This window comes from Lontra canadensis, unplaced genomic scaffold (assembly GCF_010015895.1).
Source record: "Lontra canadensis isolate GAN:19392208 unplaced genomic scaffold, GSC_riverotter_1.0 scaffold209, whole genome shotgun sequence".
Classification (NCBI taxonomy): Eukaryota; Metazoa; Chordata; class Mammalia; order Carnivora; family Mustelidae; genus Lontra; species Lontra canadensis.
Window position 1 is genome coordinate 1124876 of NW_022631203.1, and position 24566 is coordinate 1149441.

The window sequence follows — 24566 nt, forward strand, 5'->3', positions numbered from 1 at the left end:
AGTTTTGCTTGGTATAAAAAGCTGTGTTTGATATCCAGTTAAACATGAGACCTGGCTCATTTAACTCCTATTTTGAAGTAATTTGAGAGTTTTTGCTTCAAAGTGGTGCTTTGGGATCTTTGAAGACTCTTGTGCTTTCTTGGTCATGTTTAAAATGGTGAGTTTTTCTCCATGGAATATAATCATGGAAGCTTTCTCCTAACATTTAAAATGATTTTGTTCAGGAAATAGTAGTTTTATAGGAAGCATGGCATTTCCCATCACAAAATAGGACTAAAGTGACTTGGCTCATCCCCTTAACATAGATTATTCCTGTAAGGGTTTTTGCTTGAAATTTGGAAAGCTGTCACTAGATAAGTGGTGCTTTCTTTGGATACATGGCAAAGCAAGTCAGTCATTTCCCTGAGAGATGGTGGCTAAGAAGTCCGAGTATGCAGTAACTCAGCCAAATGCTTTTTCTAAAAGTAAATGCTTTATTAAAACATCAAATGGGGACGCCTGGGTGGCTCAGTTGGTTGGGCAACTGCCTTCGGCTCAGGTCATGATCCCAGCGTCTTGGGATCGAGTCCCACATTGGGCTCCTTGCTTGGCAGGGAGCCTGCTTCTCCCTCTGCCTCTGCCTGCCACTCTGTCTGCCTGTGCTCGCTCTCGCTTCTCTCTCTATGACAAATAAATAAATAAAATCTTTAAAACAAAACAAAACAAACAAAAAAAAAATCAAATGGAATGTTGATCAAGTTTTTAAAGTGTTTATAAAGAGACATTCAGAGTAAAATTTAAAGCAACTTTAGTCCTGTGCAGAAAATAAGTGTTTTCTTCACTATTTCACGTATTCAATTGTTTAGATGTGCTGCAAATAATCTCAACACAGAGGCAGAAGCCCACCTCTGAACATCCCAAGACCATAGGTTTCTCTGAAAAAATATGTTTCTGAGAATTTGAATAGGACAGGGAAGTTTGCTGTTTTTCCTTGTTACTGGCTGGACCTTTGTACTGTGGACCTTAGCCACAGTGCTTAAGTTTAATCTGGACTTAAGGTCTTTCCAGGCTCTTCTCAACCAATATAAGGAACCAGTTTCTCCTCACTCCCCCGCCCTCTGCCCATCTTATAGCTCCCTGCTTCAAAACAAAAAGCTGTAACAGAGTATAGAAAGAATCTCTCCGGCGCCTAGTCCTAACAAAGGATGGCTGTATCATCATCATTAGTATTCATTATTACTGAGAACCAACTCATTTTTTCTGTTTCTTATTTCCTAAAGCATGCTTAAAGTAACACTGAACCATACCATTGAGATCTGAAAAAAAAAAAAAAACTTCCACCAAACCAGCTTTAATTCACCTTCGCTTTTGTACTTCTTTTTATACCCTTTAGTGTTTTTCTTAGTAATATTAATGACAGTAAAATTTACCATCTGTTGAGGGACTTCCACATACCAAGCATCATTAGTCATTTTATATACTTGATCTCATTTAATCTTCTGGACATGTAGCCCACTCTGGATATATAGGTATTTTATATATATTTCAATAACGTGTCCAGGATTACACAGCCAGTAAGTCCAATACAGAACCAGTATTCCAACTAAGAAATATATCGTGTATTTTTTTCTGCTTTATCATACAGTCTAATGATTTCAACTGTGTTAGAATTATTTGGAAGCCTGAAAGTGCAGTTTAACTTTCATTTATTCATAAGACAAGCACTCCCTTTAAAATAACTTAACCTATACATTTTTATAGTCTATTTTTTCCTGAAAAAACTTTTAAAGATATTAAATTTGTTTTATATAAAAGAAACTCTTGAAAGTAATAAAACTTAGCAAATAATTTAGTACTAATCTCTTTAAAGAAAGGCAGTCTGACATAACAATGAAGACCATTGACTTAGAGCCCAATAGACCTGGATTCAAATTTAGGTTTTGCCACTTTGCACTTGTGTGACCTCAAGCAAGTGACACAACTTCTCTGTATAACAGTTTCCTCATTTGTATAATGTGGTTAATATCCATTTCACAGGAAAGCTGTGACATAATTATGTCACAATCAGTGCAAGGCTACTTGTGCCTTCCCCGGCCCATAAACGTTCTTAAACTTTTAATGTTGTAGTTGGAAAGTTAATGAAGCTCTGCTGGTCCATGTCTCCTTTACATTCAGTTTCAAGTAAAATATTGCAGAGTCCACGATTATCACAGGGTAGCTGAAGAAGAAATAGCTGTAGGGCTGGCCGGAAAAAGACTGGAGATTAGCCATCAACTTTACCATAATCGAAGTACTTAATTATAATATACTGGACCTTTTCCAACTTGACCTTAGACAGTATGGTAAAGGGTGTTTGCAGAGAACCCTTGGGGCATTACTTTGCCCCACCTTTCTTTTAATTAGTTGAGATTTGGAGAAATCAAAGCAGCCTGAGGAAGTGTAGTCCATGAAAATGTCTTAGTCCAGTTGGGCTGCTATAATGAACATATTATAGAATGGGTAGATTAAACAACAAACGTTTATTTCTCACAGTTCTGGAGGCCAGGAAGCCTAAGATCAAGGTATTGACAGATTCGGTATCTGGTAAAGGGATGTTTCCTAATTCATAAATGACAGTCCTCTCACTGTGTCCTCATATGGCAGAAGGGACAAGGGAGCTCCCTGGGTTTGCTATTATAAGGAAACTAATCCCATTCATGAGGGCTCCATTTTCATGACCTAATCATCTCTCAAAAGCCCAACCTCGAAACACCATCACACTGGGGATTAGTTTTTAACATCTGAATTCAGCTGAAGTACAAACATTCAGTCTATGGTAGTTATTCTATAGGATTTTGATGAAGTTCTATTACCAAGTTATATTACTATTAGGTGAGGACTTAGAAAAATAGAACTTATGGCCATATTGGCAACTTTCTATAAAACTACAAGCAATTCTCATTAGTTTCTGACTTTAGGACTATATAACAGAGATATCTGCCTCTTCTTCCTGTCACACCAGGTATCTTCGAGCTGAGGTCCTATTCCTGAAAGATAGTCTAGTTCCAAGCGATCTAGGTGAGTGAGTACAGTTGAAGGACTCCCAGAGGATGCTGAAAGGAAGCTCTGTTTTGGATCCTCTTGGGAATACCATATTAAGGGTTGAAGTGGTAGTGAGGAAACTGTCAGGGGGTAGCTATGTCAGGATACTAAAGTTCAGTTCTAATTTTTTTCTTTACAGGCCAGTTTATTTCATTTTGTATACACGTTTTTTGGTAATTGCAAATTCCTATTTAAATTCCAGTTACTATACAGTATAATAACAGTTTTAGGTGTAGAATTTACTGATTTTATCATTTACATACAACACCCAGTGCTCATCACAATTGTCCTCCTTAATACCCATTGCCCATTTAACCCATCCCCCCACCCACCTGCCCTCCAGCAACCCTGTTTGTTCTCTGTAATTAAGAGTCCATTTTATGGTTGGTCTCTCTCTTTTCCCCCCATATTCATTTGCTTTGTTTCTTAAATTCCACATATGAATGAAATAATACAGTATTTGTCTTTTTCTGGTTGACTTATTTCTCTTAGAATAATACTCTCTAGCTCTATCCATGTCATTGCAAATGGCAAGTTTTCATTCCTTTTATGGCTGAGTAATATTCCATTATGTATATATGCCACTTCTTCTTTATGCCTTTATCAATAGACATCTGGGCTCTTTCCATAATTTGGCTATGGTTGATAATGTTGCCATAAATATCAGGGTGCATATATACCTTCAAACCAGTATTTTTGTATCCTTTGGGTAAATACCAATAGTGCAATCGCTAGATCATAGGGTAGATCTATTTTTAACATTTTGAAGAATCTCCATACTCTTTTCCAGACTGGCTGCACCAGCTTGCATTCCCACCAACAATGTAGGAGGGCTCCCCTTTCTTTACATCCTCACCAACATCTGTTGTTTCCTGTATTGTTAATTTTAATATTTCTGACAGCTGTGAAGTGATAGCTCATTTTAGTTTTCATTTTTATTTCCCTGATGATGAGTGATATTGAGCATCTTTTCATGTGTCTGTTGGCCACCTGTATGTCTTTGGAAAAATGTCTGTTCATGTCTTCTACCTATTTGTTAACTGGATTATTTGTTCTTTGGGTGTTGAGTTTTGTAAGTTCTTTATATATTGGGGATACTAAGGCTTTATCAGGTATATCACTTGCAAAAATTCTCCTCTTCTGTAGATGGCCTTTTAGTTTTGCTGATTGTTTCCTTTGCTGCTTAGAAGCTTTTTATCTTGGTAAAGTCTCAATAATTAATTTTTGCTTTTGTTTCCCTTGCCTCCAAAGATCTTTATAGTAAGTAGTTGCTATGGCCAGTGTCAGAGAGATTATGGTCTGCATTTTCCTACAGGATTTTGGTGGTTTCCTTTATCACATTTAGTTCTTTCATCCATTTTCAACTTATTTTTTGTGTATCTTGAAAGAAAGTTGTCCAGTTTCATTCTTCTGCATGTTCCTGTCCAGTTTTCCCACCATTTGTCGAAGAGATTTTTTTTTTTTCCATTGGACATTCTTTCCTTCTTTGTTGAAGATTAGTTGACATTATAGTGTAGGTTCATGTTGAGGTTTTCTATTTTATTTCTACTCTATTCTATTCTATTCCATTGGTCTATGTGTGTTTTTTGTGCCAGTACAATGCTGTCCTCATTACTACAGCTTTGTAATATAACTTGAGTTCTGGTATTGTGATGTCTCCACCTTTCCTTTTGTTTTTCAAGATTGCTTTGGTTATTCACAGTCTTTTGTGGTTCCACACAGATTTTAGGATAGTTAGTTCCAATGCTGTGAAAAGTGTTGGTGGTATTTTGATAGGGATCTCATTAAGGATATAGAATCCTTTCGGTAGTATCCACATTTTTAACAATATTTGATTTTCCAATCCATGAGCATGGAATGTTCTTTCATTTCTTTGTGTCGTCCTCAATTTCTTTCATAAGTGTTTTACACTTTTAAGAGTACAGATCTTTTACCTGTTTGGTTAGGTCTGTCCCTAGGTATCTTATGGTTTTTGGTGCAATTGTAAATAGGATAAATTCCTTGATTTCTCTTTTTGCTGCTTCATTATGGGTATATAGAACTGAAACAAGTTTCTTTATGTTGATTTTGTATCCTGTGACTTCAGTGAATTTGCTTATCAGTTCTAGCAATTTTTTTAGGGGTCTTTTGGGTTTTCTACATAGAATGTCATTTTGTCTGCAAATAGTTAAACTTTGACTTTGTCCTTGCTGATTTGAAGCCTTTTATTTCTTTTTGTTGTCTAATTACTGAGACCAGGACTTCCAGTGCTATGTTAAATCACAGTGGTGAGAGTGGCCAACACCTGTCTTGTTTTTGACCATAGAGAAAAAGCTCTCAATTTTTCCCCATTGAGGATGATATTAGCTTTGTGGGTTTTTTTTTGTTTTGTTTTGTTTTTTGTTGTTGTTGTTTTTTGTATATGGCCTTTATGATGTTGAGGTATGTTCCTTCTATCCATATTTTGTTGAGGATTTTTATCAAGAATGGTTGCTGCACACTGTCAATTGCTTTTTCTACATCTATTGAGAGGATCATAAGGTTCTTATCCTTTCTTTTATTAATGTGATGTATCACATTGATTTGTGAATATTGACTCACCCTTGCAAACCAGGATAAATCCCACTTGAAGTTTTTTTTAATGTGTTGTTGGATTCATTTTGCTAGTAATTTATTGAGAATTTTTGCATCCATGTTCATCAGTGATATTGCCTATAGTTCTCTTTCTTTGTGGAGTCTTTGTCTGGTTTTGGAATCTGGGTAATGCTGGTCTTATGGAAGGTGTTGGGAAGTTTTTCTTCCTTTTCTACATTTTGGAACAGTTTGAGAGTAGGTATTAACTCTTTTTTAAATGTTTGGTTGAATTCACCTCTGAAGCCATCTGGCCATGGACTTTTGGGGAGATTTTTGATTACTGATTCAATTACTTTGCTAGTTATCAGTCTAAGTTTTCTATTCCTTCCTGTTTCAGTTTTGATAGTTTGTGAGTTTCTAGGAATTTATCCATTTCTTCCCGATTGCCCAGTTTGTTGGTGTATACTGTTCATAACATTCTTTTATAATTGTTTGTGTTTCTGTGTTGTTAGTTGTGATTTTTCCCTCTCTCATTAGTGATTTTATCTGAGTCCTTTCTCTTTCTCTCTTTTCTTTCTTTCTTCCTTTTTTTTTAAATGAGAGTCTGGTAGGGGGTTGTCAGTTTTATTAAGGTTTTCAGAGAATCAGCTCCTGATTTCATTGATCTGTTCTACTCTTTTTGTTTGTTTGTTTCTATATCATTTACTTCTGCTCTAACCTTTATCATTTCCCTTGTTATACTGGCTTTAGGCTTCATTTGTTGTTCTGTTTTTAGCTCCTTTTTGTGTAAGGTTAGGTTCTTTATTTGAATTTTTTCATGCTTCTTAAGGTAGGCCTGTATTGCCACATACTTACCTCTTTTTTTAAAATGTACATTTTTTTTAATTTTTTTTCAGCGTAACAGTATTCATCGTTTTTGCACCACACCCAGTGCTCCATGCAATATGTGCCCTCCCTAATACCCACCACCTGGTTCCCCTAACCTCCCACCCCCCGCCCCTTCAAAACCCTCAGATTGTTTTTCAGGGTCCATAGTCTCTCATGGTTCACCTCCCCTTCCAATTTCCCTCAGCTCCCTTCTCCTCTCCATCTCCCCATGTCCTCCATGTTATTTGTTATGCTCCACAAATAAGTGAAACCATATGATAATTAACTCTCTCTGCTTGACTTATTTCACTCAGCATAATTTCTTCCAGTCCCGTCCATGTTGCTACAAAAGTTGAGTATTCATCCTTTCTGATAGAGGCATAATACTCCATAGTGTATATGGACCATATCTTCCTTATCCATTCGTCCATTGAAGGGCATCTTGGTTCTTTCCAGTTTGGCAACTGCTTTAAACATTGGGGTACAGATGACCCGTCTGTATGAACTGCTATATTGCTGCTATAAACATTGGGGTACAGATAACCCGTCTTTTCACTACATCTGTATCTCTGGGGTAAATACCCAGTAGTGCAATTGCAGGGTCATAGGGAAGCTCTATTTTTAATTTCTTGAGGAATCTCCACACTGTTCTCCAAAGTGGCTGCACCAACTTGCATTCCCACCAGCAGTGTAAGAGGGTTCCCGTTTCTCCACATCCTCTCCAACACATACTTACCTCTTATATCCACTTTTGCTGCATCTTGGGGAACTTCACTTTCATTTGTTTCTATGTTATTACTTCACTGATTTCTTGGTTGACTCATTCATTCTTTAGTAGGATGTTCTTTCTCCTCCATGAATTTTTGGTCTTTCCAATTTTTTTCTTGTGGTGGACTTCAAGTTTCATAGCACTGTGTTCAGAAAATATGCATGCTATGTTCTAAATTTTTTCTTATTTGTTGAGGCTTGATTTGTGACCCAGTATGTTAACTATTCTAGAGAAAGTCCCATGTGCACTTGAAAAGACTGTGTATTCTGCTGCTTTAGTATGGATTGTTCTGAATATATTTCTTAAGTCCATCTGGTTCAGTGTGTCATTCAAAGCCATTGTATCCTTGTTAATTTTCTTTTTAAATGATTTGTCCATTGATGTAAGGTGAGTGTTAAAGTACTGTACCATTATTGTATTATTATCAATGATACCTTTATGGTTATTATTAATTATTTTATATGTGTAGGTGCTCCCAATTTGGGTCCATCAATATTTACAATTGTTAGATCTTCTTGGATAGACCTCTTTATTATGATGCTATACTTCTTCATCATTTGTCACAATTTTTGGGTTAAAATTTGGTTTGTCTGATATACATATGGCTACTTTGGCTTTCTTTTGATGTCCATTTGCATGATAAATCTTTCTCTGTCCCCTCACTTTCAATCTGCACATGTATTTAGGTCTAAAATGATTCTCTTTTAGGCAGCATATAGATATAGATGGGTCTTGTTTCTTTTATCCATTCTGACACTTAGTCCATTTACATTTAGAGTATTGATAGCTATGAATTCAGTGACATTTATTACTTGTTTTGTTATTTCTGGAGATTTTCTCTGTTCCTTTCTTGTCTTTGTCAGTTATGGTCTTTGTTTCCCACTGAAAGAATCTCCTTTAATATTCCTTGAAGGGCTGGTTTAATGGTCACAAACTCCTTTCATTTTTGTTTGTCTCTGAAATTCCTTATCACTCCTCTTCTGAATTATAGTCTTGTTGGTTAGAGTATTCTTGGTTGCATAGTTTTTTATTTTTTCCATTCAACATGCTGAATGTAATATGCCACTTAAAAAAATAATAATATGCCAATTTCTTCTTGCCTCCCACATTTCTTTGAAGAAATCTGTTGCTAACCTTATTTGTCTTCCCTTCTAAGTTAGGGACTTTTTTTGCTTTGCTGCTTTTAGGAATTTCTTCTTTATCTCTATAGTTCACAAATTTAACTTTGCTGTCTGGGTTTTGGCTTGCTCTTGTTGATTTTGATGGGAGTTCTCTACACTTCCTGGATTTGGATGTCTGTTTTCTTCCATAGATTAAGGAAGTTTTCAGCTATAATTTCTCCAAATAAACCTTTGCCCTCTTTTCCTGCTGTTCTTCTTCTGGGATTTCTGTGATATGAATGTTATTCTTTATGGAGTTACTGAGTTCCCTTAGTGTACTTTCATGATCCAAGATTTTTCTTTCCCTCTTTTTTTAAGCTTCATTACTTTCCATAATTTTGTCTTCTGAATCACTTATTCTTTCCCTGTTTCTTCCATCCTTGTGATCATTATATCCAGCTGGCTTCAAATCTAGGTTATTGCATTTTTAAAAGGTTTTTATTTATTTGACAGAGCGAGAGATCACAAGTAGGCAGATAGGCAGGCAGGGAATGAGGGAAGCAGGCTCCCCGCTGAGCAGAGGCTCAATCCCAGGACCCTGAGACCATGGCCTGAGCTGAAGGCAGATGTTTAACCCACTGAGCCACCTAGGTGCCCCTAGGTTATTGCATTTTTCATTTCATTTCATCCTAATCTGTTTTTAGCTCTTTCTCTCTGCAGTAAGGGACTACATGGTGTTTTTGATGCTTTTCTTAAGCCCACCCTGTATCCTTATGATTGCTGCTTTAAATTTTCCATCACATACATTACTTATATCTGTTTTGATTAGATCCTAGCCATGACTTTATATTGTTCTTTCTTCTAAGATGAATTACTTCTCTTGGCATTAAGTCTAGACCTCTGTCTTCTCTGTGTTAGGAAATCCTGTTGTCTCCTGCTCCTATGGGTGATGGCTTTGTGAAGAAGAGGTCATATACTATCCAGGGCCTTGTGCTTCAGAGGTGTCTCTGATGTATGCTGTGTGTACTCTGCTGCTGTGTTGTGGCTACTCTATCCCTCAGGTTAGTCCTCTGCAGAGTTTCTCCTTGCCTCAGTGGGGAGTGTTTGGATCTTGGCCAGCGTGTAGCAGGTTTTAACTAGGTATGCTCTGATCTTCTTTTTAAAAGACTCCTGATGCTATCTCTACTAGAGCTGAAGCTTTTCAGAACTCTATGGTCAGTGAACATTGTGCATTTGGGAGTACGTCTTCTTACATTAGAGCCCACTCAGCTCGTTTCCAGGCACACTTGCCCAAGAAAAACAGTACCAGGAGGGTGCAGGAGGCAGGGGTGCTTGGCATAACTACATTAGTCAGCCAGTGTTGGCACCATGCTGTTTACTGAAGTTAGCTTATGCTGGGGGATGGGGCCAGAAATGGCACCAGCCATCTCCTTAGCTCCTGGAGAGGGGAGTTTGCACTTGCTGCTGTCCAGGAAGCCTCCCAAAAGAAATAACCATTTCCCCTCATGAATCCCAGTCATCCTTCAGACTTCTGCCTTCATGCTGTCTGTGTCTGGGTTGCTTGCTTGCCTGGAGCAGCACAGTACACATTGGGCTCAATCCTAGTCAGGCAGGCTGAATTTTAAAACTCCAAACTTTAGGAACCTGGTGTGGTGACAACCCACACTTGTCTTCTGGGGAAGGGTCTTGCTGTGCTGGGACTGATGCAGATTTGACTCAGAAGGGCATTTACACCAAAGAGCAGGGGTGTGGGGTTTGAAGTTGAGCACAGTAAAGAGCCAGTGTCTAGGTTAGTTGCCCTTGGCAGGTGTTTCTGTGCTTATGCTGTGGGCTGAGGCAGGGAAAGGCACCTTGCACCTCCTTTGTCCCAGGAGAGGCAATGCCATCTCTCTCAGATGCACTCCAAGAAGGGAGAACCATCTCAACCATTGTGTCCCATGGGATCCTGAGACTGTGCCTTCTGCCCCCAGGCTAGCTTCGTGCCTTCTCTCCAGGAGCACTGTGGTACCCTCAGGGGTCCATACCAGCCACACCAAGGACGTCTAAAATTCATCTTTGAGTCCTGTTAGTTACAAAAACCTAGGAAAACCAGCCCTTCTTTTTTTCTCCCAATCAGTGGCTTTGGGGAAGTGTTTCCTTGTACGTTCCTCTCTCTCTCTCTCCTGCTTATGACTAGGGCTCCCTCCCCTCTGCAGCACCTGCAGTCTCTTTCTCCTCTAAACCACAGCTCCACATCTCTTACTTTCCATTATATTGCCTCTTCTTTCCCTCTAGTTGTGCAGTTTGTTTTGTCAGTCCTCAGATCAATTTCTTGGGTATTCAGAATGATTTGATATTTATCTAGCTGTGTTCAAAGGATGAGTCAAGCCTAGCGTTCTTCTACTACTCTACGATCTTAGCTTCTCCCCTTTCCATTTCTATCTTAAACAAACAAACAAACAAAATGTTCTAGACTAACGTCACTCCTTTGGGGCCATATTGTGACCATATTGGTCTCCAAAGTGTGATTCGCTTTTTCTGATATCTCTAGGTCAGTTCATCTATTTATTGTAAAATCCTGTGCTGATTGAAGATTAATAATTGATGATCACTTATGTGAAGATACTGGAGCATTTTGGGAGACAGGTGCTATAAATACAGTTATAATTGTGGCCTACCAATTAACTGCATTTCCATCTCTCATGGACTTCATAAGGACTTAGGAGTTAATAGTAGTACAGTACTTTGAGTTTCATTTATTTGTTTTTGTTTTTTTGTTTCTAAGAACCTTTAATGCATCTTTAAAAGATACTTCATAAATACAAGGCATATTCATCAGTGAAAGTGCTTTCATAGTGCACTCCAACTTTCTACAAGTATTTGTGAACTTCAGTATATTTTTAAAAATAAATTTGAAAATTTAATGGTTGTATAAACTTTAAAATCAACCAATACAAATGGTATTGTGATCTGAGAAAAGTGGAGGTCAGTAATAAATGACTTTGCTAAAATAACTCAGACAAATATTCAACTTAAATAATAATAATAATAATATGTTTTGAATGGGTATAGTTAGCAGGGATCATTTTTGAAAAACTTCATTGAGACAAAATTCATATAGTATAGAATTCACATATTAAAATTGTACAGTTGCATCTTTTTTCCAGAGAGTTTTTCAAATAGCACCACAACCTAATTTTAGAATAATTTATTACTTCAGGGCTCCTGGGTGGCTCAGTCAGTTAAGAGTCTGCCTTCAGCTAAAGTCATGATCCCAGGACCCCACATCAAACTCCCTGCTCTGCAGGAAGCCTGCTTGTCCTTCTCCCACTCCCCCAACTTGCGTTCCCTCTCTCACTGTTTTTCTCTCTTTGTCAAATAAGTTAATAAAATCTTAAAAAAAAGAATATTTTATCACTTCAAAAATTAACTACCTACCCATTAGCCTGCCAAAACCCCCATCCCAGTACTAGACATCACTAATCATTTTTCTGTCTCTACGATTTTACCTCTTCTGGATATTATTTTACATCTTTTTAAAAAACTTTTTAAAATTTATTCATTTGAGAGGGAGAGGGGGAGAGGGTGAGAGCATGAGCATGGGGGATAGTAAGAAGGACAGGGAGAAGCAGACTCCCTGCTGAGCAGGGAGCACAGTTCAGGGCTGGATCCCAGGACCCAGGGATCATGACCAAAGCTGAAGGCAGATTGAGCCACCCAGGCACCTCTATCTTTTTTTTTAAGATTTTATTTACTTATTTGACAGAGAGAGCAGAAGCAGGGGGAGTGGCAGACAGAAGGAGAGGGAAAAACAGGCTCCCCCTGAGCAGGGAACCTGATGTGGGTTTCCATCCCAGGACCCTGGGATCATGACCTGAGCTGAAGGTAGCCACTTAACTGACTAAGCCACCCAGGTGCCCCCCAGGCATCTCTATTCTGGATATTATTTTAAATGGAATCATACAATATGTGACGTTCTGTGATTAGCTTCTTTCAGTTAGCACGTTTTCACGGTTTGTCCATGTTGTAATATGTATCAGCACTACATTATTTTATATTTCTCTATGATATTCACTTGTGTGTATATAGCATGTATGGTTTATCTGTTCATTAGTTAATGGACATTTGGTCTGTTTCCACATTCGTTTTTTATGAGTAATGCTGCTGGGAGTATCCATGTACAAATTTTTGTGTGGACATGTTTTCAAATCTTTGGGGAATATATCTGGGAGTGGATTTCTAATTCATATTGTAAATCTCTGCTTAAAATTTTGAGGAACTGCCAAACTTTTTCCCAAAGTAGCTGTACCACTTCAAACTCCCAACATCATTGTATAAGATGTCCAGTTTTTCCCTATCTTGATCAGTAATTGTTATGTCAGGCATTTTGATTATAACCATTATCATTGCTATAAAATACCTAATGGAATTTTTGATCTGCATTGCTCTAATAGCTACTGATGTATCCTTTTGATGTGCATGTTGGCCATTTGAATACCTTACTTGGAAATGTCTGCAAATAATTTGTCCTTTTTTTCAATTGTTTACTTTTTTCTTTCTGAATTGTAAGTGTTCAATTATTTACATATTTTCTACATCAGTCCTTATCAGAGATATAACTTGCAAATATTTTCTCTCATATTTTGCCTTTCTCAAGGGAATGGTTTATACAGAAACATTTTTAATTTTGATTAAGTTTTTTAACAATGTGTTGTACTTTTCAGTAGATAAGCCCTGCACTTCTTTTGTTAAATTTATTCTTAAGTATATAACTTTTTTATGCTATTTTAAATGGAATTGCCTAGTTAATTATTGAAATTTTTATTGATTTTTGTATTCTAAACTTATATCCTGAAAATTTGCTGAACTAAAGTATTATAATAGACAATAGTGGACTCCTTAAGGTTTTCTATATATACAGTTATGCCATCTACAAACACAGATAATTTTACTTGTGTAAAACCTGAATGCATTTTATTTTTCTTGACAAATTGCTAATTAACCTCAGTACAAGTTTGAATAGAGCTGGTAAGACTAAATATCTTTGTCTTCTTGACCTTAGGTTGAACACATTCTGTCTCTCCCAATTAAATATGGTGTTACCTGTGGAATTTGTGTAGATACACTTTATCAGGATGAGGAAATTCCCTTTCATTCCTGGTTTGTTGAGGGCTTTTATCATGAAAAAGTGTTGGATTTTTGTCAAATGCTATTTCTGCACTTAAGGAGATAGTCATGTACTTTTTTTAAATTTTATTCTATTAATATGGAGTATTGCACTGTTTGATTTTCTTTTCCTTTTATTCTTTTGGTGTTTATTTTGTATATATATTTTTTCAGTTTTAAAATATAAATTATATAGAGCACTGTATAAGGTTAAGGCGCTCAGCATTAATCATTTCAATTATATTGTGAAAGTATTACAAGAAGTTTATGTATCTCATATAGATACAAACAAAAACAAACAAAAGTGTTTTTTTCCTTGTGATGAGAATCCCTGGGGACTACACTCCTAACTTTCAAATATACCAATACAGCAACTTTAACTATAGTCATGTTGTACATACATTTCTCGTACTTATTTGTCTTATAATGAAAGTTTGTATATTTTGACCACCTTCTTCCAATACCCTACTCCCCTTACCTCCACCTCTGATAACCACAAATCTCATTTTTTTTTCCTTTGGGATTGTTTTATTTTTAGACACTACGTGTAAGTGTGATCATATAGTATTTATCTTTTTCTGTCTGACTTATTTCACATAGCAAATGACTTTAGGCTCCATCCATGTTATTGCCAATGACAGGATTTCCTTTTTTATGGCTGAATAATATTCTTCTGTGTGTGTATGTGTGTGTGTACCACAATTTATTTCTCCATTCATCTGTCAGTGGAAATTTAGGTTGCTTCTGTGTATTGGCTATTGTAAAAAATAATGCTGCTATGAACATGGAAGTGCAGATATTTCTTTGACAGAGATTCTTAGTTTCCTATTTCTCAGAAGTAGAACTGCTAGATTATGGAGTAGTTCTGCTTTTAGTTTTTTGAAGAACTTCCATACTATTTTGCATAGTGGCTGTATCAATTTGCAGTCTAACCAACAGTGCACAAGGATTGCCTTTTATCCAAATCCATACCAGTGTTTGTTATCTCGTGTCCTTTTTTATGATAGCCACTTCAACAGGCAGGTTGTATCTCATTGTGATTTTGATTTGTATTTCCCTTAAGATTAATGATGTTGAACAGCTTTTCATGCACATGTTGACTACTCATATATCTTCTTTGGAAAATGTCTGTTGAGGTCCTTTGCCCAGTTTTTAACTGGGTTGTAAGAATTTTGCTATTGCATTATATGAGTTCTTTATATATGTTGAATATTAGCTGTTTATCAGATACATGCTTTACAAATATTTTTTCCCCATTCCTTATATTACCTTTACATTTTGTGATCATTTCTTTGGATGTGCAGAAGCTTTTTTTGTTTGATGTAGTACCACTTTTTTTTTGAAGATTTTATTTTTAAGTAATATCTACACCCAACATGGGGCTCAAACTCACGATCCTAATATCAAGAATTGAATGCATGGGGCACCTGTGTGGCTCAGTCAGTTAAGTGTGTGACTTCGGCTCCAGTCATGATCTCAGGGTCCTGGGATCAAGCCCTGTGTTGGGATCCCCACTAAGTAGGGAGTCTGCTTCTCCTTCTGCCCTCCCCCCTCCTCATTTTCTCTCTCCTTCTCAAATAAATAAATAAATTCTTAAAAAAAGAATCACATGCTTCACTGACAGAGCCAACCAGGTGCCCCTAGTCCCACCTGTTTATTTTTTGTTGTATTACTTGTGCTTTAGGTATTGTATACAAAAAAAAAAAAATCATTGCCAACACCCATGTCAAGGAGCTTTTTCCCTATCTTCTAGGAGTTTTATGGCTTCCAGTCTCACCTTTAAGTCTTTAATCCTTTTTGAGTTTATTTTTTAAGCATTGTAAGATAGAGTTCTGGTTTCATTATTTTACATCTGAATATACAATTATTCCAGCACCATTTATTAAGGAGACTGTATTTTCTTTATTGAGTATTCTTGGCTTTCTTGTCAAGTATTATTTGACATATATTTGATATATATGCATTAACTCATTTCTAGGGTCTCAATTCTGTTGCATTCATCTATATGTTTTTATGCCAGTATCATACTGTTTTGATTGCTATAGTTTTTAATATAGGTTGAAGTCAGTAAGTATGATGCCTCCTGCTTTGTTATTTCTCAGGATTGCTCTGGCTATTTAGGGTCTTTGATGGTTCCATATAAATTTTAGGATTCTTTTCTACATTAGTAAAAAGAAAAATACCTTTGGAATCTTGGGTAGTGTGGCCATTTTAACAATATTAATTCTTCCAAATCATGAGCATAGGATACTATTTCAATTGTGTCTTTTCTGATATCTTTCATCAATGCCATGTAGTTTTTAGAGATATCATAGTTTTTAGAGATATCTTATCCTTTTGGTTATGTTTGTTTCTAAGTATTTTATTGCTTTTGATTCCATTACAAATGGGATCATTTTTAAATTTCTTTTCAAATAATTTGTGGCTAGTATATAGAAATATTACTCATTTTCATATGTTAATTTTTTTCTTGCAACTTTACTGAAGTTGTTGATGGGATCTAGCTTTTTTTTTTTTTTGAGTCTTTAGGGTTTTCTGTATATAGTATCATGTCATCTCCAGATAGAGCCAGTTTTGTGTTTTCTTTTTTCTTTTCTAATTCTGATGCCTTTTCCTTTTCTTACCTGATTGCTGTGGCTAGGACTTCCAGTATTAGGTTAAATAAGGGTGATGAGAGGGCACCACTGTCTTATTCCTGATCCTAGAGGAAAAGCTTTAAACCACTGACTACTGAGTATAATGTTATTTATGGACTTTTCATATATGGTTTTTTAAATGTTGAGATCTCTTCCTTCTATACCTAATTTGTTAAGACGTTTTAGCATTAACAGATGTTGGGTTTTGTCAGATGCTTTTTCTGCATCTACTGAGACGATTATATTTTTTTCATTCTACTAATGAATGCATTACATCAGATTGATTTGTGTATTTTGATCCCTTTTTGCATCTCAGGAATAAATCACACCTGATTATGGTGAAAAATACTTTTAATGTGTTGTTGACCTTGGTTTGCTAGTATTTTATTTTAGTTTATTTTTAATTTTTTATCTTTGACATTAAGATTTAAATTTAGGGCCTTCATCAGCCCCCTTCTTCTGTCCCTCGGTTTTTCTCAGGCCACCTTTGCTCACCGCTGAGTTGGGGTTGCTGCAGGTGGCGTGAGGATGAGAGATCACATGCTAGCATTTGGTGATTTTTCTCTTAAGGTTTAATTTTGATAAAATACAATTTTTTTCTTTCATGTATTGTACTTTTTTTTTTACTGTATCTAAAAACTCATATCTAAACCCAAGGACATGCAAATTTTTATCTAACAGTTTTATAACTTTGTATAAATATAATGTGTACTTGTATATAATTAAGCCTGAATCATTCTGAGTTATTTTTTTATGCAAGGTGTTAGGTATATATTGTTCATTTTTAAATAGCAGGTGTCCAGTTGTTCTAGCAGTTTCTTTTTTTTTTAATTTAATTTTTTTTCAGTGTTCCAAAATTCATTGTTTATGCACCACACCCAGTGCTCCATGCAATACGTGCCCTCCATAATACCCACCACCAGGCTCACCCAACCTCCCATCCCCCTCCCTGTCCTCCAATGAATTGCCTTTGTGAAGCATCAGTTGTGTGAGTCTGTTTCTAGCCTCTCTATTCTGTTCTACTATTTGATATGTCCATTCTTTAGCTAATGCCACACTGTTTTGATTACTATACTTAAGTCTGGAAATTTGGTAATGTGAGTTCTCTGACTGTTATTTTTCAGAATTGTTTTGGCTATTCTAGAGCCTTTGCTTTTCTATACTCTCTAAATAAGTTTTAAAGTAATTTCTGTCAATTTCTACAAAAAATTCAATTTGGGGGAGAGCGGTAATGAAATGATAGAACAATTTAGAGAAAATTATAATCTTAACTAAGGATCCATGAATAATGTATATTAATCCATTTATGTAGGTCTTTAATTTCTCTATATCTTTTAGTATACACACCACTTATATCTTTTATTACTAATCCCTAAGTATTTCATATTTTTGATACCCTTGTAGATGATATTATTTTTTAATTTCTTATTGTTTGTCATTATTATATAGAAACACAGTTGGGTTTTGTATATTATTATTCCATATTCTTCCAAAACTCACTCAGCTCCAATAGCTATTTTTGTAGATTCCATTAGATTTTGTACATAATCATATTTTTTGTGAACATAGTTTTACTTCTTCCTTTCCAATCTGGATGCCTTTTCTTTTTCTTGCCTAATGCACTAATTTGAATTTGCAATAGAATGTTGGAGATAAGTGGTGGAAATGGACATCCATGTATTGTCACTGATCTTAGGGATAAAGTATTCAGCCTTTTACCATTAAATACAATATTAGTTGAAATTTTGTGTAGATGACCTTTATCAGATTGAGGACATTCCCTTATATTTGTAGTTTGCTGAGAGTTTTTATTTTTTCCCTAAGATTTTATTTATTTATTTGACTGACAGCATGAGCAAGAGAGCACAAGCAGGGGGAACAGCAGAGAGTGAGGGAGAAGCAGGCTCCCCACTGAGCAGTGAGCCCAAAGCAGGACGAGATTATAGGACCCCAGGATCATGACTGGAGCCAAAGGCAGATGCTCAACTGACTAAGCCTCCCAGGCGCCCCTTGCAGAGCATTTCTATCATGAATGGATATTGGATGTTGTCAAGCGATTTTTCTGCATCTCAGATAACTTTTAAAAGATTATTAATATGGTGAATTACATTAATTTTTTGGTTCAAATTTTTATTTAAATTCTAATTAGTTAACATAGAGGAACTAGTATTAGAGTAGAATTTAGTGATTCATCACTTATATATACCACTCAGTGCTCATCACAACAAGTGCCTTCGTTAATGCTCATCACACATTTAGCTCATCCCCCCACTCACCTGTCCAGCAGCCCTCAGTTTTTTCTCTATAGTTAAGAACAACACTGAATTCCTGGGATAAGCCCCACATTGTCATGATGCTGTATTCTTCTACTACATTGTTGGATTTGATTTGCTAAAATTTTGTTTAGAATTTTGCATCTATGTTAAGTATTCATCTGAGTTTTCTTATAAAGCCTGTCTGATTTGTAAGAATAATGCCAACCTCATGAAATGAGTTCCAGAGTATTTTTTTTTCCTCTTAAGTTTTCTGATAAAATTTTGTATATAGCTGGTGTTATTTCTTCCTCAGATGTGTAATAGAATTCACTAATGAGGCCATCTGTGCCTGGAGTATACTGTGTGGGATTTTAATTTCTTCAATATAGGACTACTCAGTTTATCTATTTTTTCTTTTTCTTTTTTTTCTTTTTTAAAGATTTTATTTATTTATTTGACAGAGAGAGATCACAAGTAGATGGAGAGGCAGGCAGAGAGAGAGAGAGAGAGAGGGAAACAGACTCCCTGCTGAGCAGGGAGCCCGATGCGGGACTCGATCCCAGGACCCTGAGAATATGACCTGAGCTGAAGGCAGCGGCTTAACCCACTGAGCCACCCAGGCTCCCCTCAGTTTATCTATTTCTTAATGAATGTGTTTTGTTGTTGTTCAATTGTGGTAAAAAATGTAACATAAAATTCACCATATTACCTATTATTACAGGTACAGTTCCAGATTGTTAATTTTATTCACACTGTTACACATCAGATCTCTAGAATTTTTCCATCTACTGAAACTCTATACCCGTTGAACTACAATTCCCCATTTCCTCCTCCCACTATCCCCTGGAAATCACCATCCTACTTACTGTTTCAATGAGTTTGAATACTTTAGCTTCTTCATATAAGTGGAATCATACAGTCAGTATTTGTCTTTTCGTGATTGCTTTATTCCACAAAGTATAAAGTTATCAAGGTTCATCAGTGTGGTAGAATGTGGCAGGCTTTCCTTGTTTTTTGTTTGTTTGTTTGTTTTGTTTTTGTTTTTGTTTTTGAGACTCTCTACAAGGTATACAGATATACATTGTGTATATATATATATATACACACACACAACATTTTATTTATCCATTCAACCAAAGATGGATATTTGGTTTACTCTTCTTAGCTAATTGTGAATAATTCTGTAATGAACATAACAGGCAAATATCTCTTCAAGATCCTGTTTTTTTAATACTTTTGAATATGTACCAAACAATGGGGATAGATTGCTGGATCACACAGTAATTCTATTTTTTAAAAAAATATTTTATTTATTTACTTGACAGAGAGAGAGATCACAAGTAGGCAGAGAGAAAGGCAGAGAGAGAGAGAAGGGGAAGCAGGCTCCCTGCTGAGCAGAGAGCCTGATGTGGGACTTGATTCCAGGACCCCGGGATCATGACCTGAGCTGAAGGCAGAGGCTTAACACACTGAGCCACCCAGGCGCACCCTCACAGTAATTCTATTTTTAATTTTTTGGGGGGATTGCCATAATGTTTCCCATAGCAGCTACATCATTTTACATCCCACCAAGGCACAACAGTTTCAGTGTCTCCACATCCTAACAACTGTTTTTTTTTTTAAGTGCCCCTACAGGACAAAGCCCAACAAGTACCCTCCTTAATGCCCATCACCCTTTCATCCCAGCCCCCCTTTTTCCTTCCAGCAACCCTCAATTTGTTCTCTATAGTTGAGAGTCTATTTTATGGTTTACCTCTCTTTGTGTTTTTATCTTATTTTTTAATTTTTTTTCCTACCTTCCCCTCTATGTTCATCTGTTCTGTTGCTTAAATTCCACATGTGAGTGAAATCTTATATTTGTCTTTCTCTGACTGATTTATTTCACTTAGTATAATATACTACTTTGCTTCAAATGACAAGATTTCATTCTTGCTGAAGGCTAATATCCTATTTGTGTGTGTGTGTATGTTTATATACACACAAACATATATACACTACATCTTATCTGTTTATCAACTGGTGGAAATTATTGTTGATAGTGCTGCTGTAAACATTGAGGTACAAAGGCCCCTTTAAATCAGTACTTTTGTATCCTTTGACTAAATTCCTAGTAATGCAATTGCTAGGTCATATGGTTGTTCTATTTTTCACTTTTTGAGGAACCTCCATACTGTTTTCCAGAGTGGCTGCAGCAGTTTGCATTTCCATTAACAGTTCAAAAGTGGGGCACCTGGGTGGCTCAGTTGGTTGGGCAATTGCCTTCGGCTCAGGTCATGATCCCAGAGTCCCGGGATCGAGGCCAATGTCAGGCTCCCAGCTCCACCCAGAGTCTGCCTCTCCCTCTGACCTTCTTCCCTCTCATGCTCTCTTTCACTCTCTCTCTCTCTCAGATAAATAAATAAAATCTTTAAAAAAAACAGTGCAAAAGTGTTCCCCTTTAAGAAACAGACTGACTCTAAAGAGAAGACTGTTGATTACTAGAGGGAATGTGGTTGGGGGATGGTTTAAATAAGTGATGACTATTAAGAAGTACACTTGTGATGAGCTCTGGGTGTTGTATTTAAACGAATCACTAAGTTGTACATCTGAAATTAATATTACACTGTATGTTATCTTACTAGAGTTTAAATAAAAACTTAAAAATTATAAAGTCAACAACTATGACTGAATTACCATTTGTCTTTATCTTTTTTAGTTCTTTATATATTTAGGTCCTCTGATGTTGGGCACATAAACATTTACACTTTTTATATTGTGTCAATGGATTGGCTCCCATTATCATTGTATAATGACCTTCTTTGTCTCCTTTTACCCTTTTTAGTGTAGTCCAATTTGTCTGATTTGATGATAGATATTCTTGCTTTCTTTCATAGTGTTTTTGAAATATTTTTCTGTCTCTTTACTTTCAGTCTATGTATGTCTTTAAGGTTAAAGTGAATCTTTTGTAGTCAGCATATTATTAGATCATGTTTTTTCATCCATTGAGCCATTCTGTTTCTTTTACTTTTATGTCCCACCCCCATATTTTCAGTTATAGATGTTTACATATTTTTATATTGCATAACCAATAACACATTTTGTTACTTATAGTTATCTTTTTACTATGTGCTTTAACTTTTAAAGTACAGGTGTAAGCAAATGATACACCACCACTTCCATATTATAGAATCTAATTTTGACTATAATTACTAGTGAATTTTATTCTACCTTTAAGTGTTTTTATGGTGTTAGTTAGCATATTTTTAATATTTTTAATTTCATTAGTAGATCTCCCTTTAACATTTCTTGTAAGGCAGGTTTAGTGTAGTGAATTCCCTTAGCTTTTGTTTATTCAAGAAAGTATTTCTGAAGGACAGCTTTGCTGGGTATAGTTTCTGGGTTGACGTTCATTTTTTCTTTTCTTTTTCTAAAGGTTCACTTATTTGAGAAATAGAAAGTGACAGAGAGAGTGCATGAATGATGGGAGGGGCAGAGGAAGAAAATCATCAAGCAGATTCTCCACTGAGCACAGAGCCCAACACAGGGTTTGATCTCATGATCCATGAAATCATGACCTGAGCCAAAACCAAGAGTCAAATTAAGTGACTTAATCTTAAGTGACTGAGCCACCCAGATGCCCCAGTTGTTTTTTTTTTTCTCTTTCATATTTTGATTATATCATCCCATTATCTTTTGGCCTGAAAAGCTTATAATCTTATGAGAGTTCCCTTGTATGTAACTTCTTTCTTCTCTCTTGCTACTCTCAAATCTTTCTTTGTCTTTGACTTTTGATAATTTAGTATATAATGTACCTTAATATTGCCTGGTTCACTGTTCAAACTATTTAGGGTTCTTTGAGCTTCATGGATATGAATGTTCATTTTTCTCCCCACGTTTGCAAAGTTTGCAGCCATTGTTCCTTCAGACATACTTTCTGTCCTTGTCTCTTTCTCTTGTGGCATTCTCATAATGTAGATATTGGTTTTTTTTTGTTGTTGTGTCCCATAAATTCCATTGGCTTTCTCTCTCTTTTTCATATTTTTTCTTTTTGATCTTCTGACTGTGTAATTTCAAATGGTCTATCTTCTAGGTCTCTGATTCTTTCTTCTGCATGACTCAGCCTGGTTTTGAAGCTCTTCATTGAATTCTTCAGGTCAGTCATCATATTTTTCAGATCTAGGCTTTCTGGTTGTTTTTGTTTTTGTTTTCAGTGGTTTCTATTTATTTGTTGAACCTCTCTTTCTTTTCATGCATTGTTTCCATAATTTCATTTAATTGTATGGCTGTGTGTTCTTATAGGTCAGTGTGCTAGTTCACTTATTTAAAAGGGATTGTTTTAATTCTTTTTTTTTAACTGTTCATAGATCCCCATTGCTTTAGGAGCAGTTATTGAAATTTTATTAGTTCCTTTGGTGGTGTATGTTGACCTGATTTTTGATGATCCTTCATTATTTACTTTAGTGCCTGTGCATTTCAGTAAAGAGTCTCTTCTTCCAGACTTCACATGTTCTCTTTGACAGAGACAGTTCTTCACCAGTCAGCTCACTCTGGGTTTCTGAATATGGTGCTGGTAATGTCTTTGGGAAGGTGGAACTTGCCAACAGAATTTGTTTTGGGTCAAGGTCACTGCCTGAGCTCTGAGATTTTTGGGTTTCCTCTGGCTGAGAACAGTTGAATAGGATTGCTTGGTTGCTTCTCTACACAAGCAAGTCAAGTTACCTCTTAGGTTGTGTTCCACAATTGTCTGAGTTCCCTTGACAAGCTTCCTAAATGGTTAAGTCTGGGTACTATACTCCATAAAAATTGATACTTTGAAATTGTTCAGTTAACAGAACAGACCCCAGTTTCTGCATATCTTCTTGTTCAGAAATTTAAATCAGGCAAGACTATATACTGAATTCCCTAGCCAGATAGGGCCGCCAGTTTTTCTTTGCAGATGGGAAAAAGCCATGTGTTCTGCTTTCTGCTTAAGATTAACTGTAAGCAGGGCTGATGATGAGCTGTGAAACTTCCCATGTGCTCTTGTTAGGTTCCCTGGTTGGTTAGATAGGCAGCTGTATTTAACAATGGGAAGGGCTAAAAATTCATTTGTCTTGCTGGGTGGAGAGGGGAACTATTTTCAAGGCTGGAAGGCTCTTCGTTTTTGGTCTTGACTCAAGTCAAACCCTGCCACCAAATTTCCTGGCTTGGTGGGGCCACTGGCCTTGCTCTGTGGATAATCAGCTTTTCCTGCCAGATTCTCCACTCAAGTCTTGCTAGGCTATGATGCTCTCCAGGTGTGTCAGCCAGAGTTTTTTTTTTTTTTAAGATTTTATTTATTTATTTGACAGACAGAGATCACAAGTAGGCAGAGAGGCAGACAGAGAGAGAGAGAGGAGGAAGCAGGCTCCTCGCTAAGCAGAGAGCCCGATGTGGGGCTTGATCCCAGGACCCTGGGATCATGACCTGAGCCAAAGGCAGAGGCTTTAACCCACTGAGCCACCCAGGTGCCCCTAGAGTTTCTTGTTAGGTGGTACTGGGAGCTACACTTAGCAGTGGGTGTGGTAGGAAGTGTCTCCCCTCTGAGCAAGCAGGATAGCCAGCCCCAAGCAGCCTCCCATATATGACCAATCAGAGTATCTGGTCCAGAGGGGTTTGGAGCTATGCTCATCAATGAGGGGGATTATGAATTAACTCCCCTAGCTGGGCGGAGCAGGTAAACTGACTCCAAGCTGGAAGAAGCTCTTTATTTATGGTCTTGATTAAAATTGGCCTACTGCCCTAATTCCTTAATTGAATAGTGACACTTGCTGTGTTCTGTGGATGATCAGCTTTACCTGCTACACTTTGATCTAGTGCTGCTGAGTTATGCAGCTTCCAGGCATTCTGGCTAGCCTTTCTGGTTAGGAATGGCTAGAAGCTACACTCAGCAATGGGTTGGGCCATGACTTAGCAACCTCGGGGCAGATGAAGCTGTAGGGCTGGAAACTCTTCACTTGAGGACCCAAACAAGGCAGACCTGCAGCTTGCTGAGTTCTCTGGTCAGACTATACAACCATGCTGGCTCTGCAGGTAAGCCATATCACTGGTAGGACTACTACATGGACATTGCAGTCAGGAATTTGGTCTGCCCAAATCTGAGTGCTAGTTGTTGTGAGCCCCTGTGTGTAATGAGTCACTTTTGCTCCTTTCAATATTCTCTCCTTGTATGTGTCTTTTGACA

General features: G+C 36.7%; 1 protein-coding gene across 1 annotated transcript in view; it reads left to right on the forward strand.

Annotated features, from left to right (window-relative positions):
- Positions 1 to 24566, forward strand: part of LOC116861911 (highly divergent homeobox) — a gene marked incomplete at its 3' end in the record, with an annotated part of 85336 nt that overhangs the window by 46048 nt on the left and 14722 nt on the right. The gene's annotated exons all lie outside the window — the stretch shown is intronic.